General features: G+C 33.1%; 1 non-coding gene across 1 annotated transcript; it reads right to left on the bottom strand.

Moving 5' to 3' along the window:
* Positions 1–7548: 7548 nt before the first annotated feature.
* LOC127899460 (small nucleolar RNA R71) lies at positions 7549–7655 on the bottom strand. The gene has a single exon (XR_008051337.1). It is a non-coding gene; the product is annotated as a small nucleolar RNA R71 (small nucleolar RNA).
* Between the last annotated feature and the right edge of the window lie 9270 nt (positions 7656–16925).

The raw sequence follows: 16925 nt of genomic DNA, 5'->3' as shown, positions 1-16925 counted from the left end.
AATCTTTGTTATTCTTTCCTTGTTTTCTTGTTTACTCTTTAATCATGGGGATGTTAATGATGGTTGAAACTCTTTTATTTATTTTTCTTTCACAAAACATGAACTAATTTTATTTGTGGTTGAGTGATAAACAATCTTGATGGTTCATTAACTGAATATATGTGTTACTGCATGTTTGCTATAGCACTTTGTTTTGAAAATACTTATTTCAATTCATTATTTTAGCTGACCACCCATTTAATGATACTAGCTAAGAAAGAGCCAGAAAAAGGCCTATCTTAGTGGAACATATCAAAACAATACTTGGTTTTAGATTGAGTTTCCTGAGTTGAGTTTAACTTGATTCCAAAATGGTCATGCTTAATCTAAAATTAGTGATGAACTAGATATATAGATTCATCTTGTATAGTAATTAGAACCTAAGCGTGTAATGTTGTATCCTATGTTGTCATGACAATTGGTCACTGTTAGGTTGCATAAAGATATATGATATTCAACATGCGACAGCTGAGGATACATTAGGATTATGTCCAGTGTTGTAGCAGATGTTGTAGCAACTAAACCTAAGATTGGAGGAAATAGTCAAAACTATTAAGAGAGTTTAATCACTAAACTACTCTAATCTCATTGGTTTTATTCTTGTGTTTAACGTGAGAATTTTTATTTATTGCATTATTATTTATTGCTTTTTTATTTTAATTAGTTATTTAGTTTCATTAATTATCTTGTCTTAATTTAGAATACAAACTACACTGTTCAAGATTGTTGTAGCAAATCTGACAACATCAATCTCTGTGGAGACGATCTAGAATACTTATCATTATATTACTTGTTGTGTACACTTGCACATTAATAACAATAGCATTTGAATTCATTGCAACACGAGGCCAGACTAGTTGCTAAGGGTTATACACAATAGCCTAGAGTAGACTATTGATTCTTATTTACCAGTTGCAAAATTCACATGAATCTGAATTCTTATGGTAATTGTTGCAAGAATAGATTTTGAATTAAATCAATTAAATGTAAAAACATCATCTTTAAATAGTGAATTAAAGAAAAATATTTATATGTCTTAGCCAAACGGTTTTTTTGGTTAAAGAGCATGAATACAAAATTTATAAATGAAAGAAGTCTTTATATGGACTCAAGCAATGGTCTAGACAATGGTTTTTGAAATTCCATCAAACAATCCTAGATTTAGGATATCAAGTGAATCCACTAGATGATTGTGTTTATAGTTAGAAAAATTACTTATACTATCACCATGTGTTGATGATATACTATTGGCTAGTAATTGTATAGATTTATTAACGAAACAAAATCATATCTAGATATAAAGTTTGAAATAGAAGACATGGGTAAAGCATCCTATGCTTTAGGAATTAAAATTTCTAGAGATAGAGGTTTAAGGATGCTATATCTAGATCAAGAAAATTATCTACATATAATACTCAAGCGTTTTGATATGACAACTTGTATGTAAGGCAACAATTCTACATAAGAAATTATGCATGATAAATAAACTGAAATAAAATAAATGAAAATATACTTTATGCATAGGTTGTTGGGAAGTCTCATGTATGAACATTACTAGATTAGCTATATCACATGAAGTAGGAGTTGTTAATAGGTATTAATTATATCCAATTAAAATTTCTAGAGATAGAGGTTCAAGGATGTTATATCTGACTCAAGAAAATTATCTAGATATGATATTCAAGCTATTCAATATGACAAACTGTAAGCCAGCTAGTACACCTATGTGTAAGGCAACAATTGTCTATAAGAAATTATGCCCGACAAATAAAATTGAAATAAAAGAATTGGAAAATGTACTTTTTGCATAGGCTATTAGAAGTCTTATATATGCAGAACCAATACTAGATCAGATATATTACGTGTAGTCGAGACTCATACCAGTCAAAAGGTCAAAATGCTAGCCTATATGGTTATAAAATATTGATTTTGATGATAACAAACCACATATTTTAGATAAACAAATAATTATACATAGTGTTTTTATAACAAGAGAATGTTTTTGTTAAATTGGTTATTTTTCAAGATGTGAACTAAAATGAAAGAGTTTTGCTATCTTTGATTTTAATAAGTCTTGTTTTGAATTCTTGATTTGGGCTTATTTACAAATATTTAAAACTTTTTAGGCCATACTATAATTTCTATATATTTGGGTCGTATCATAATTTCATAAAGTTTTGGAAATAACAAGCATTATTTAGAAATCCTGAAATTGGACATATTTGAAATTATTCATAACATTTTGGGCCATAATACAGTTATAGAAAATTTTAGGGTAAAATTATAATTTTAGAAAATAGTTTACAACAGATGTATTGTAGCAAAGCGGCTAATCAGATTTTACAAAGCGGCAAGCCAGATTATTGGCAGTAGCTCACTGGAATGAAAGCGGCTAATTGGATTCCAAAAACTGCATGTCGGATGTTCTAAAATTCAAATTTTTGCTGTAATGGTAACATAAAAGCGGCTAACTGAATTCACAAAGTAGCAAGCTGATTATCACCAGAAAGCTTATAACAACTAGTTTTTGGGCTCAAACTATATAAACTCAAATCCAATTCATTTTCAACCTCTCAAGCAAGCAAAAACAAAAAGCACACAACATATATTGAGATTCCATTTCACAAATAATCATACATTGAATCATCATTGAGCAATAATTTGTATATCCACTATTAAAGAGAATTTTTTGTTGTAATCTTCATTTCCTCATCAAATTTGTAAGTGTATAAGTGTGAGAAACACTTGTGTGAAGAGATTGGGAGATAATCTCTTGATTATAAAGGTCCATTGACATCTTGGAAGTCAATTGTAAGCATTTGAAGCCTTGAAAGGCATGGATAGTGAAATCCTCAAGCTTGGTGTGCTTGGAGGCGTGGACATAGGTGGGGATTGCTGAACCATGTAAAAATCCTTGTGTTTGTTTTCTCTTCCCTTACTCATTTATTATTGTGCTTTATTGAATTTATTAAATCATTAGATTGAAGTGTTGTGTGGTTTGCTTAGCTTAAGTTTTTAACATCCCAAATCACCCCCCTCTTGGGTTGCAGAACTCGTATTTCACAAAAGACTTCACTTAGAAAATTGTGGTGAGTACAATAATGATATGTTTCTAAAGTATGTTGAGATGAGGGCATTATACGACACTTTACTATTTGAGATACTTTACAGCAAAATGAGGTAGCAAAATGCATAAACCAGACAATACTGACGAAAGTTCAATGTTGGATTGGGTAAAGAATTTTAGGTCGAGTCAATTGTATATGAGTGCCATCTTAATTAACCACTTGCCATAGTTGCAATTGAGGGAAAGACACCCATAGAGATGTGGATTGGTAAACCTATTACTAATTATGATTCTTTACATATTTTGATTCTACTGCTTATCATCATGTAAAAGAATTTATGTTGGACCGAAAAGTAAAAAAAATAAATTATTCTTGGGTATAGCTGGTGGAGTAAAAGGATACCGTCCCTGGTGTCCTATTACAAAGAAGATTATTTTTAGCATAGATGTGATTTTTAATGAATTAGTCATAGTGAAGCAAAAAGATTCACAAAATGATGACAATACCAATTGTACTTAGTAGTAGGTGGAGTTTAAAAATGTTAAAGATGATCTAGTCAATGTTGGGAAGAAAAATAATGACTCTTTATCGACCGAAGATGAAGAAGAGGTTTTGACTAGGGACTTTCACAACAACAAGATTCAATTGTATATAGAAGGCCACAAGAGAGATTTATAGGCCTACTTGCTTTGCTAATTTGGTAGCTCTATGCACTTCCAGTTATAGACGATGATATTTCTTTTACTTACAGAGAAGCAATAAGTAAGCCTAAAAGTGTATAGTAGAAGCTAGTAGGATGAAGGAATGCAATCTCTTTATAAAAATGGAACTTCAGAGCTAGTTACATTGCTAAATAAATAGAAGGCAATTAGCTGCAAATGGATATATGCAAAGAAGAAAGGATCCCCACATGAAAATGAAATTTAATACAAAGTTAAATTGATAGTGAAAAGTTATGCTTAAAAAGAAGGAATATACTATACTGACGTACTTTCCTCAGTTGTAAAACACTCATCTATTCAAATTTTGCTACACAATTTAATTTTGAACTAGTTTAGCTTGATTCGAAAAATGCATTTTTACATGGTGATTTGGAAGAAAAGATCTACATGACTCATCCAGATAGATTCATGGTTGTTGGAAAAGAAAATTAGGTTTGCAAATTGATAAAGTCACTTTATAGTTTGAAACAATCTCCAAGGCAGTGATACAAGCGATTTGATTAGTTTATGAAAGGGCAAATGTGCACAAGAAATAAATTTGATCATTCTATGTATTTTTGCAAGCTGCAAAAGGGATCCTTCATATATTTTCAATTTTATGTCGATGATATGCTAATAACATCTAAGAGCAAAAATGAGATTTTAAAATAAAAGATCTGGGTGACACTAAGAAGATTCTTCGCATGAAAATATGCAGAGATAGTGCTCGTAGTAAAGTCAGCTTGTCTTAGAACTAATATTTAAATAAGGTACTACAATAGTTTGGCATGACTGAGCAGGTAAAAACTGTGAATACTCCGTTGGCTTCTTATTTTAGGCTTTTTGCACAACTATCTCTTTTGACAAATGTAGAGCAATAATATATGTTATAAGTTTAATGTGCTAGTAATTTATATGTTCTTTTTATATTTTCTTAATTTAATTTATGTTAAATTATATTTTGTTATGTTAATTTTTATCTTAATTTTTATATTTTGTTATTTTTGGCAAAATCTGGGATTAAAAAGGAACTAAATCGGAACATTCAGGAAAAAATCTATTTGAAAGAATAAAAAAAGAAAAGCAATATAGAGAATTAATTGGAACAAATCAAGAAAGATTTAATTTAATTAATCATCATGCATGCAATCATGTGGAGGCAAGCTTCAAAGATTTAGTTGACAAATATGGCATGCACGTGGAGAGTACTTTAACAATTTAAATACAAGTTCACGTATATTTTTATTAAAGGAAGCAAATATTTTGCATGGCTTTAAATGGCAAGCACGTTATGGCATGGGCTTTGGCTTCAATAATTCTTATTGGCTTAGAACTTAATGGAGACGGCCAACATGCTTTCTTTATAAAAGGCCATCAATTGAAAAAGCTAAAAGAGAGGGACGAGTGGAAGCCAAGAGAAACACAACACAGGAAGGAAAAAGAGAAGCCAAAGCAGCCATAAGAGATTCAGTGAAAGGCCGGAATTAATTCTTAAGTTTTTCTTTCTCTTTTCTCTATTGTTGTGCTTAAATGTTCCCTACAATATTTATGGATTCTCTTTATATTTCCATGAACTAATTTATTTTATTAGGGTTACGATGTCGCCTAACTATGAAAGTTTAATCCCATAAATATGTGTTATTTTTAATTTATTATTTCATGGTTGAGTATTCATTATTGTGTGAAAACTCTATGAAATGAGAGTTATCATGGCACTTTTAAACTTAAATTTGTGATACTTAGAGAGTAAATGACATGTTTTTAGTTCATTTTAATTATATTTTGCATGAACACCTATTTTAGTTTATTTTTAATAGATTTTATTTGATTTAGAATAATTTGTGTGCTTAAATCATATGCATAATTGTAGGTGACTGAAAGCTCAAATTTGAAGTGCAAATGTTGAAACTGTTATTGTAGCAATCCTGGAGCATTGAAAGAGAAGATTTCATGCGAGATACTTAGAAAATTACGATCTAGAATTTCTAAAAATAGAAGATACACCCCATAGACTTCCGGTTGTCCTAATTTTCAACTATAAAAGAAGTACACACCCAAAGAAAAAGGAAGTCATCACCTAAGGAGGAAAACTAAAAAGAAACAATAAGAAAACAGAATTCAAGAGAGAGATTGAAGACTATCACAGAGGAAACATCGCAGAGATCAACTATAAAATCAGTTTTTCTTCTTATTTGCTTGTTTTCTCTTTGATTATGGAGATGTATTTGATGGTTGAAACTCTTTTAGTTATTTTTCTTTCACAAATCATGAACCAAATTTGATTATAGTTGAGTGATAAACGATCTTAATGGATGTTTGACTGATATACGCCCGTTGCTCTGTGTTTGCTATAGCATTTTGTCTTAATTAATTTATTTTGATACTCTATTTCGGCTGATCACCCATTTAAGGTTATTAGCTAAGAAAGAACCTCAAAAAGGTCTGACTTAGTGGATCTCATTAAGACAATACTTGGTTTTAAATTAAATTTCCCAAGTTGAGTTAATCTCGATTTGAATAGGGCTATACTTGATCTAAAATTAGTAATGAACTAAATATATGGATTCACCTTGTAGGGTAAATAGAACCTAGATCGTTTAATGCTATATTTAATGTTGGCGTAACAATTGGTCACTCTTAGATTGCAATAGATATAAGATATTCAACAAGCGACATCTGAGGATGCATGCGAGATTCCTGTCCAGTGTTATAGTAGATGTTGTAGCAACGGTACTGTAATTGAGATAATAGTCAATGCCATCAAATGATTTTATTCACTCAACCACTTCATTTCCATTAGTTTTATCCTCGTGTCTGACGTGCAAATTTTCTTTATTGTCTTTTATTTATTGCACTTTAATTAGTTTATTAGTTCCATGAATTGTCTTATTTTAATTTTAGAACAAAACTGTACTGCAAGTCCGATAACACCAATCCATTTGGAGACGATTTCAATACTCATTAGTATATTACTTGTTGTATACACTTATACATTGACACCCACAGCATTAGAGATTGCACATACCGGGTTTTTGGTGCCGTTGCCGGGGATTAATTGTTCATTATGATTTGTGAAATTAATCTTAAAGGGTGCTAAATTTTTTTAATTTGTTTATTTTTTTGATAGACAAACCTTGCATGTGCAAATATAAACCTATTGAATTTTAATTTGATTCAGAAATTGAAAGAACTGAAAGGAGATTGAGAAAATAGCAAAGAAATTTAAAAACTGCTGTAGTAATGGATGATTTTCAAAATATGGGGAATTTGACCCGTGAGGAGAAATACGACTAGTAAATGCACGAGGTCAAGGAGGTCAAAATGGGCAAATTATTTATGGGCCACTAAGGAGCAACATTATTCATATGGCAAATGATAGAGACAAAGCCATTAGAGATTATGTAGTATTAACTCCTCAAGCCATAAACCCTGTAAAACCAAAGTACAAGCTAATAATTTTAAGCTTAAACCCATGATGTTTAGATGCTTCAAATAGTGGGGTAATTCAATAGACTGCCATCCGAAGATCCTCATCTACACCTCAAATTGTTTTTAGAAGTATGTGATTCTTTCAAGATTGCTGGAGCATTACAAGAAGCATTGAGACGCAGACTTTTTCAGTTTTCTTTAAGGGATCGAGCAAATGAATAGTTGAATTCTCTACCAATCATTCCATTACAACATGGAATGATTTGGCTAACAATTTTTTGGTGAAATACTTTCCACCGACCAAGAATGTGAAATTGAGAAATGAGATCACATCTTTCCATCAACTTGAAGATGAGAGTTTATACGATGCATGATAAAGATTTAAGGAGTTATTAAGGAGATATCCTCATCATGGTATTCCTTGCTGCATACAGTTAGAAACATTCTATAATGGACTCAACCCAAGCACTAGATTAATAGTGGATGCTTCAACAAATGGGGTCTTGCTATCTAAGTCTTACAATGAGGCCTGTACAATTTTGAAGAGGATAACCAACAATAACTATCAGTGGCCATTAACTAGGCAAGTTGCAGCAAGAGGAATAACATGAGTCCATAATATAGATGCATTGACAACACTGTTAGCCCAAGTAACCTTATTAACAAATATGGTGAAGGTTATGACTACTGCTCCAGTAATTGTCAACTAGGGATGGCAATAGAGCAGATATGGATTGCATCTATAATGCTCCAGATCCAAATCCGTAATAAAAATTAAGATCTGCATTTGCTCCAGATCCGTTATGGATCTATATTTTTCGCTCCATATCTAGATCCGAAACAAAAAATAAAGATCTATATATGCTCTAAATCCAAAAAGAAAAATTAAAATCCAAATCTGCTCTAGATCCATCATGAATTCTAAATCTCAATAATAAGAGATCAATATTTTTTTAGAAAGAAAATTTAAGACTAAAATGCATTGGTAACAATTAAATTATATAATTTGTATAAAAAATCTAATAAGTATTGTAGCTTCTCCTTTTATACCAAAATAAACAAATAAGAAAATAAAATATCGATCAAAAGTAATTGCAGGATTAAGATCATTATAATATTCTAATGTCTCATTTACCAGCAAACCACCATCATTCTTATATCATTAAATAATAACATATAAGTTAAAAATAATTTATTATATTCAGTGCTTTATTATTTTTATTATGATCATATTTAGCTAAATATATGATTAACATAATTATTTTATAGTTGATAGCCACCATTGATTAGTGATTATACAAAATAAATAAGATTATGAGAAAATGATAGAAAAATAAACTTAAGTCTATGGATTTTCCTAACAATTAAAGAACTTATCCAAGCATTCAAATGAAGTGGAGAAGCAAGAGTAGACTAAAGAGGAAAAAAGAGACTAAATTGTAGAGTGAAAAACTTAAAAACATTAGGGCAGCCTATCCTAATTTTATTTTACACTTGATAAATTTTTGTCTTATTATCAATTAAGTACTTTTAAGTTTTAAGATTCTTAAATACATGCTAATAAATAAATTTTATCATTATTTATAATCACATAATTGTTAAGAATTTTTTAAAATAAAATTACATTAAATGGTGAGTGGATATGGATTTGGATCTAGATATTAAGATAAATCCGAATTTGCTCCAGATCCGCCTTAGATCCACGCATCGATATCCAAATCCATTTTAATCCGACCCAAATCCGATCCAATTGGATTTGGATCACATGGATCTTGGGTCAAATCCGATCCATTGGCATCCTTATTGTCAACCAAGTTGCTGAAGTATTCTGTGTTTATTATGGAGAGAGGCATTTATTTGACAATTGTCCTAGAAATCCAGCCTCGGTCAATTATGTGGGCAACTTCAATAGACAGAACTAGAAAATTCATATTCAAACACTTATAACCCTGGATGGAGACAGCACCCAAACTTCTCATGGAGCATTCAGAATCAGCACGCTGTAGCAATCAGTAGACAAAATAGACCTGCTTAACCATCTGAATTTCACCATCAAAATCAAGGGTAATGAAACACCAGCAATGATCAACTCAGTTCTCTTGAAGCTCTGCTTAAAGAATAAATTATGAAGAATGAAGTGGTTATCCAAAGTCAAGCTGTATCCTTAAGGAACTTAGAAAATCATATTCGACAGCTTGCTATAGCATTGAAGAACAAACCTCAGGTAGTTTACCTAGCAATACAGAGGATCCAAGGAGAGAAGGAAAAGAACATTTCAAGAAGATTAACTTAAGGCGTGGAAAGGATGTTCATATCCATGTTGGTGTACAAAAGAGAATAGTAGAACCCACTCCAATCCAAGAAGAAGCTCAGATTTAAAAAGAGCCACAATAAACTATTTTCCAGTGCACTGGTGAAAGTAGCCAAGCTACAGCATCAGCAGAAAATAATGATTCAGTGCCTATTGAGGAAGAAGTTGTAACACTAACAGCAACAGACCAGAATAGAGCAAAAAAAAAAAAAAACAGCTTGCAAAACTTGCTACAACACAGCAGTTTAGAAACTTACCATTGGGGATGTTAAAATTCGGGTCCGAGTCCGGGTGCAGTCTTTCTGCATCCAGACCCGGATGAATATTTTTCTGTACCGGACCCAGACATAACCCGCATTTTTCCACTCAGGGTCCAGTCCGGGTTCAACCCGGAAAAATTCGGGTTTCCAAACCGGATTAATGAATCTAATTAAAAAAAACTAAAAATTTAAGTAATATAAAAGAAAAAATATTAAATTTCACGAATCGAACCCAATCATATAATTCAGTTTGGTTCGTATTCGGTTTATGCCCGCCCCCCATGCACGACACTATAGTTGTATGTACTTTGTATGCATTGAGATAATTTTTGGAAACCTCTTTGGTCATCAAACCCCACACTGCAAGTTCCCCCACCTACCATCAGACGGTACTCAGCACCACGCCAAGCCACAGTCACAGCCGCGTCTACTGCACCAAGTGCTACCGCAGCAGAAGCCGAAAAATAAACAAGTCCATACAAATCAAATGACAAATCAACTAACAAATCAAATAAAAATACAAATCTAGGATTTTAGCAAATTAATACAAATACATGGCCTAAACAAACCAAATACAGATCAACTTGGTTTGAACCCTGTAGGAACAGCCGCGACGCGAAGGTGGGCAAGATGCCAAGACGAGTTGATGATGATGATGAACAGCCGCAAAGGTGGGCAAGTGAGTGTGACGACGACAATGTTTTCATTTGATTTGATTAAGACAAGCTGAAGAGGAAGAGGAAATGTGTTGCTGCGGCTGTGAAAGTGTAAATGAATTAAGCCCTAGGGCACCTTTGGGTTCTTTTTTTTCCTATTTATATTAAAAATATTTTTTAAAATTTAATATTAAAATTAATAAATTTTCGGGTCCGGATTCCGGACATACGGGTTCACCTAAAACTGGAACCGGACCCGAACATGTGCGGGTTTGTAAAATGGGTTCCGAATTTTGCATTTTTATACATCCGGACCGGGTTGAACCCGGACCGGATCATCTGGGTTTATCCGGGTCCGGAAAAATTTGCCATCCCTACTTACCATCTTTCCCCAAAACATTCTAGAAGTAAAAATAAGACAAGCAATTCAACAAGTTCCTGAAAGTTTTGAAGCACCTACATATCAATATTCATTTTGTAGAAGCTCTCGAGCAAATACCAAATTATGTGAAGTTCTTGAAAGGTATTTTGGCTATAAAAAAAGCCTTGGAGAGTTTGAAACAATTACTCTAACACAAGAATGTTGTTGTGCAAATTTTATTGAACTCGCAAGTGCACGAATCTATTGTAGTATAGATCAATGGTGACGAGTGTCGATCCCACGAGGAGGTGAATTTTAATTGTGTGTAGAATTAATTTTGTAAATGGGTGATTGGATTTGTGATGGAAATGATTTGAAATATGTAAAACTTAAATTAAAATGGCGAGAATAAATTCTAAAATTAGAATTGAAATGGCGAGAATAAATTGAAAAGAATTCTATTGAAATGACGTACTTGGGTATCTGGATCCGTATCAACATGCATCATGGGCTAAATATTCCTTATTAATGCCAATTAAATCATGAGGGGGGAATCCACACCTTATGAACCACACTCTAATTAGTATGGTGCTAAGGGCTTATCGTGCCAAATAATAATAACCTTGTACTAGGGGGCCGATGAAACCAAGGTGGTACTAGACAAGATTAGTATTATTTGTCGACGAGAAGTCAAAACATCCACAAAAATTAGAGGGGAAGAGAAAATAAATTTACCAAATAAAGCCCATGACACATGTTGAGACTTCACCTTCAACCCAAGCTTGAAAGAAAATTAGCTACTCATAATTGAACTAGGGGCAAAAAGAGAATTTATTAAAATACGTAGAAAAATACAAGATGGAGAAGAAATTACAGAAAATAGAGTCCAAAAATAGATTCAAAGCTATCAAATTAGGGGGGAAAGCCCCCTTTTTTATAGATACATGCATCATGGCCATCGGATTAAAAACAGTTTGGACGCTCAAGATTGCGCCACATCATCAGTCAACAGTACGCGGTTTGACCACGCGGATGAACAGTAACACGGTTTGACCGGGGTTGAACAGTGACGAGGTTTGGTTGAAAATAATCCTGTGTGATGCATATACCGTACACGAGATTTTTCATCCACTGATATGCTGCCACGTCACCATCAACAGTACATAAGAATTTTGACACCTCATCAGTCAATGCCACATCATCGGTCAATGACATGTCATCGATCCGTCTATGTGAACAGTGTCGTGAACAGTAACACTGACAGTATCGTACACGTGAATAGTATCTTACATGTGAACAGTGCCATTTTTTCTTTTATGGTCCTTTTAAGGTTTTCGACCGTCCTGAGTTCAAAAATGATGTCTGTTTTGCCGTCTAATCTCTCGTTTATTGTGAAATGACTATGATGCCCCTAAAATACGTAAAATACTTAATTAAAATAAAACACACGGAATTAAATTAAAAGAAGGTTAAATACATAAAAGTAAGGGTGTTAGTAAAACTTGTAGTGTAAAATAACGATTTTCTCCTTTATAAATATACATTTTCTAACACTCAACACACCCCCCAACTAGCTTATTGCTAGTCCCTAGCAAATAAAGCAAAAACAAAATTTAAATCCAAAATATTTTTTTTTTAACACTCATGTTTATTCAATTAGACTAATGATAGTAATCAAATAAAAAATAAGCATTATCTCCAGTCTAAAGCAACATTACGCCCACATCAACCATCCACATGAATCAGCCCAGTAGACTTTGTTATAGCTACTTTCAAGAATGACATGTCAAACCCCAAAATCTCACTGGAAGTAGTGACACTCTCACAAAGAAATTAAACCCAATAAAAATAGTCACTCCAATGAATGGTAATTGAGAGAGCAAATAATAAAGAAATGATATCACATGCTCTCACCAAGATTAAAGAAATATGCCCTCAGTTTAGAAATAATACGATCTCAAGTTAAATAAAAATGTTAGTCAACCCAATTTATTTATTTTTTTTTATGCATCACTACATCTTTTTAGCCCATATAACTAGCTTTTACTTCAGACTATAGTTCCCTAAAACCAAGAAGGACTTTTATTAGAACGTAACGTAGGCTAGGGACATGGCTAACACAGAAGGGAAATAAGGAAAACAAAGTGTATGTTTGAGAAAAATGCAGAGAATTTTTTTTTTTAAGTTGCAAAGTGGATTTCACTTATTGTTGTTATTTTTATTCTTTTGAAACAACTTTTGTTTTTTTTTGTTTTGTTTTTGCTTTTATTTGGCATAACTTGACTGAACAAAATAATTATTTACATTTTCTCAAACATAAATAGGTGACGGAACTTATAAGACATCGGGTAATACTCCAAATCGGAGTGGGTCAAGATGATAAGTTGATAAAGAAAAGGTTTTTTTTTTTAAAGGCTCAAAAGGGTTAACTATGGATATTTAATAAAAGGGATGGCTAGAAGGGCTCAAACAGATCAAAGATGGCATTTCTATCTTGTTTTAGGGCTCTAAATAATCATCCATATCTACTAGTTAGATGGACCTCCCAATGTAACAACACACTTTTTTTTTCTTTTTCTTCTTTTTTTTATTTTACAATTTTTTTTTAGGGTTAACTCAAAAGAAATCTAGAGATCGTGTATAAAATAATAAACTGCTAAGCTCTATAGAGAATGGGCAAAAGGGTTACTCTCCAAGAAAATGATAGGCTCAACAACTCACTTGGCACTTATTTATGACATGTTTATTCCTTCAAGCAACTCATATTTGTCTCCGACATCAATATGTAAAGTAGCAAATATAGCGTAACATCACTTAAGACCAAAGATAATACAAATACTAAAATTTGAAATTAATCACGTCATCCAATGTTAAAACAAATCACACAATTTTTTTTTTAAACAACATTCTACCCCCCAACATATTCTAAGCATGAAAGGAAAATATGCATCCAGAAATGTGAATATGATGCAGAAAAACTAATTAGAAAAGTTACACTTAAAATGATAGAAAAAGAAAATGGTTTTTTTTTTAAAGGCTCAAAAGTTTGAAAATGTATATTTATAGAGGAGAAAGAAGAAGAAAAATGAACATAAAAACTTAATAAAGAAAAAGAAAATATCTGAAATTTTTATTTATTTATTTTTTACTTTTTATTATTATTATTTTTTTTTCAAATGATGAAGATGCGTTTCTAGAGTCACTACACTCTATATTCAGCCATCTTCAACACAAAACGTTAGCAACAGTTAGTTTCTACAACAAAAATTCAGTAAAAACTTAACCAAGATTCCACAATTATCGACTATGCCCTCCCCCCAACCAGAACGAAACATTGTCCTCAATGTTTTAAAGGAAAGAAGTAGAGTTTAGAAGACATCACCTGGTTGGTGCAACACAGAAGAAAATATTTACAAGCGGTGAGTTAAATCTAATTTGTATTTTTTACTGCGGCTACTATTACCATCATTATTTGGATGCTCCAACACAAAGGTCCAGGGGTCTAGCTCCGGTCTATAAGCTTGTAACAGATCAAGTAGCTCATTAGCAATGTGAGCACAAATAAAGAGTTTTTTTGCATTAGAGGGAATGAAATAGTTTTTTATTGCATGGTTAAGAAATGCGATAAAGCCATTATAAAAGTTATTGACATTTAACAAACCAATGGGTATCTGGTGGATGTGCAGATGGGCCCAAGATGCTAGTGTGATAAGTGCCTCCAGTGTTACAAGATCTCCTGGAAGGAAAATAAAAGCATCAGCATGATTAAGCATTTCAGTTATTCTTTCTTGCATACCTGAGACGACTAACTCTTCTCCAGTTGATGAGTTAGACGAACTGCCCAATGGTTTTAGGACTGTTGGGATGATGCCTAACACTTGACTTCCTCTGACAAAAGCTGCTTCTGAGACCATTTTTTATAACCCTCGGTTACCTCCTCCATACAACAAGTGTAATTTTCTCTCTGCTCTACTTCGACCAAGATCGATGGCTGCCTCAACGAACTCTTTATGTTTGCCATAGTTAAATCCAAAAAGCACACAAATGTTCTTGAATTGTCTATTTGGAGTAGTTGCCATTGGGATACTTCTCAAAAAATAATTTGAGTTCTTGACAAAAAAAATCACATTTAATAGTCTTGGTGACAGTGGGTCACAGTTGTGTATGAGGTAACATGTCAGTGTCAAATAACGCGTAAAGCACATGGCTCATGAGTCAAAAAAGAAACAGTAAAAAGAAAAAAGTAAACAGTAATAAGGAAAAAGCAAACAGTAATAAAATTATTAAAGACAATAATGCACACAATAGAACAATAGTGAAGTAAAATAACAGTAAAGTAAAAGGATATTTACAGGTAGTTGCGACTGTGGCTCACATCTTCCTCTGGTTTTACGTTCAGAAACGGCTTGAACGCCCTCTATGGGTCGAGGATAGGCTTCATATCCAGTTTTCTTATAAACTGGCAAACAGGGTCGTTTATAGTCAGATTCCCAAGACTATATCGTGCATGCTCTTTCTGGAATAATGGCCATAACTGGAGAATCGCTCCTTGCACATATCCACTGGGATGCGTTTCAAGAGACAAAAGGATATCATCCAATGACTCCTTATTCAATTCATCCCTAATGAATTGAATCTTATCTTCCCTGTTATCAGACACCATTCCTAAAGAATATGGGTTTTTATTGCAACTCATTCTGGCACACTTATGACAAGCAACAGAAATTCTTTGAGCTCGTCGTTTTCTTGCATAATTTCCTTTAACACAACCAAGCATGTATGCAATAAATTTTGGAGGTAACTCACATGCCGATCGTACTCTAGCCTCGATTAACCAATGGATGTCAGCAGGTATGTTATTCCTCATGAGTAATCGCATGCGTTCAGACTGAGCTTTATAGATCGTAAGGAGGGCATTCTGAGGAAGTGAATGGAATCGCTTGTGAAGCTTCGCTAGAATATCGTTTCTGTCCATATTTTTGCCTCATAATATCAGTTATTATGGGAAACTAAAGTAACCGACTTGATTGTCACGGAGTATCGTTATCCGCCACTTCACCAGGGTAACAAACTAAAGCACACAAACAGAAAAATAAATTAAAACACACAAAGAAAATTAAAATCATCCTCTTATTGAATTTACCTCAAGCTCCAACTGGATGTCGTAAACACTTCTCTCAATATCTCTGAGTTGGCTTTCTAGATTCTCAACATAGGCTACTAACTCTGGTGATTGTAGAGCCCAAATGGGTTGTGTTTTACAAAATTGAATCTGCCTTATGAGATAAGTTTTAACACGTTGAAGTGGTTTAAGAATGTTCAAGAGGAACGGTCTAAGTATGGTACTCATGATTAATAATGATAAGAAAAAAAAACTTAATGGTAAAACAAACACACTTATGCAGAAATAATTTCAATTAGCAAAAGAATAATAAAAAGAAAGAAAGAAAAATCAAACCACCGAAAAGAAAAAAAATCAATTCAAATATGGTGGGTCACTCAAATTTATTTTGGTGTCTTCTCCATGTGGTTGGTACTCTAGATATGGCTTTAATCTTTGACCATTAACTTTAAATTTGGCCCCATGTCGAAAAACAGTATGAACAATAAAGGGACCAGACCATCGAGAGCGTAACTTACCTGGGAATAGGTGCAAGCGAGAATTGAACAAAAGCACTTTCTGACCTAGAGTGAAAGATTTTCTCATAATTTGCTTGTCATGGAAGACTTTCATTCGTTGCTTGTAAATCTTGGCATTTTCGTATGCATCATTGTGAATTTCTTCAAGTTCTGTCAGTTGTAATCTTCTTTCTGAACTGGCTTGCTGCATGTCAAAATTGAATTTCTTGATGGCCCAATATGCACGATGCTCGAGTTCCACAGGTAGGTGGCAAGCTTTTCCATACACTAGCCTGTAGGGTGACATCCTAATTGGGGTCTTGAAAGCCGTTCTATATGCCCATAATGCATCATCAAGTCTTTATGACCAATCTTTTCTGTCTGGCCTCACCGTCTTTTCTAATATGTGCTTTATTTCTCGATTGGAGATCTCAACTTGGCCACTGGTTTGCGGATGATATGGGGTCGCCACTTTGTGTGT

This window comes from Citrus sinensis, chromosome 8 (genome assembly GCF_022201045.2).
Source record: "Citrus sinensis cultivar Valencia sweet orange chromosome 8, DVS_A1.0, whole genome shotgun sequence".
Classification (NCBI taxonomy): Eukaryota; Viridiplantae; Streptophyta; class Magnoliopsida; order Sapindales; family Rutaceae; genus Citrus; species Citrus sinensis.
This window is presented reverse-complemented; position numbering and strand designations above follow the sequence as displayed.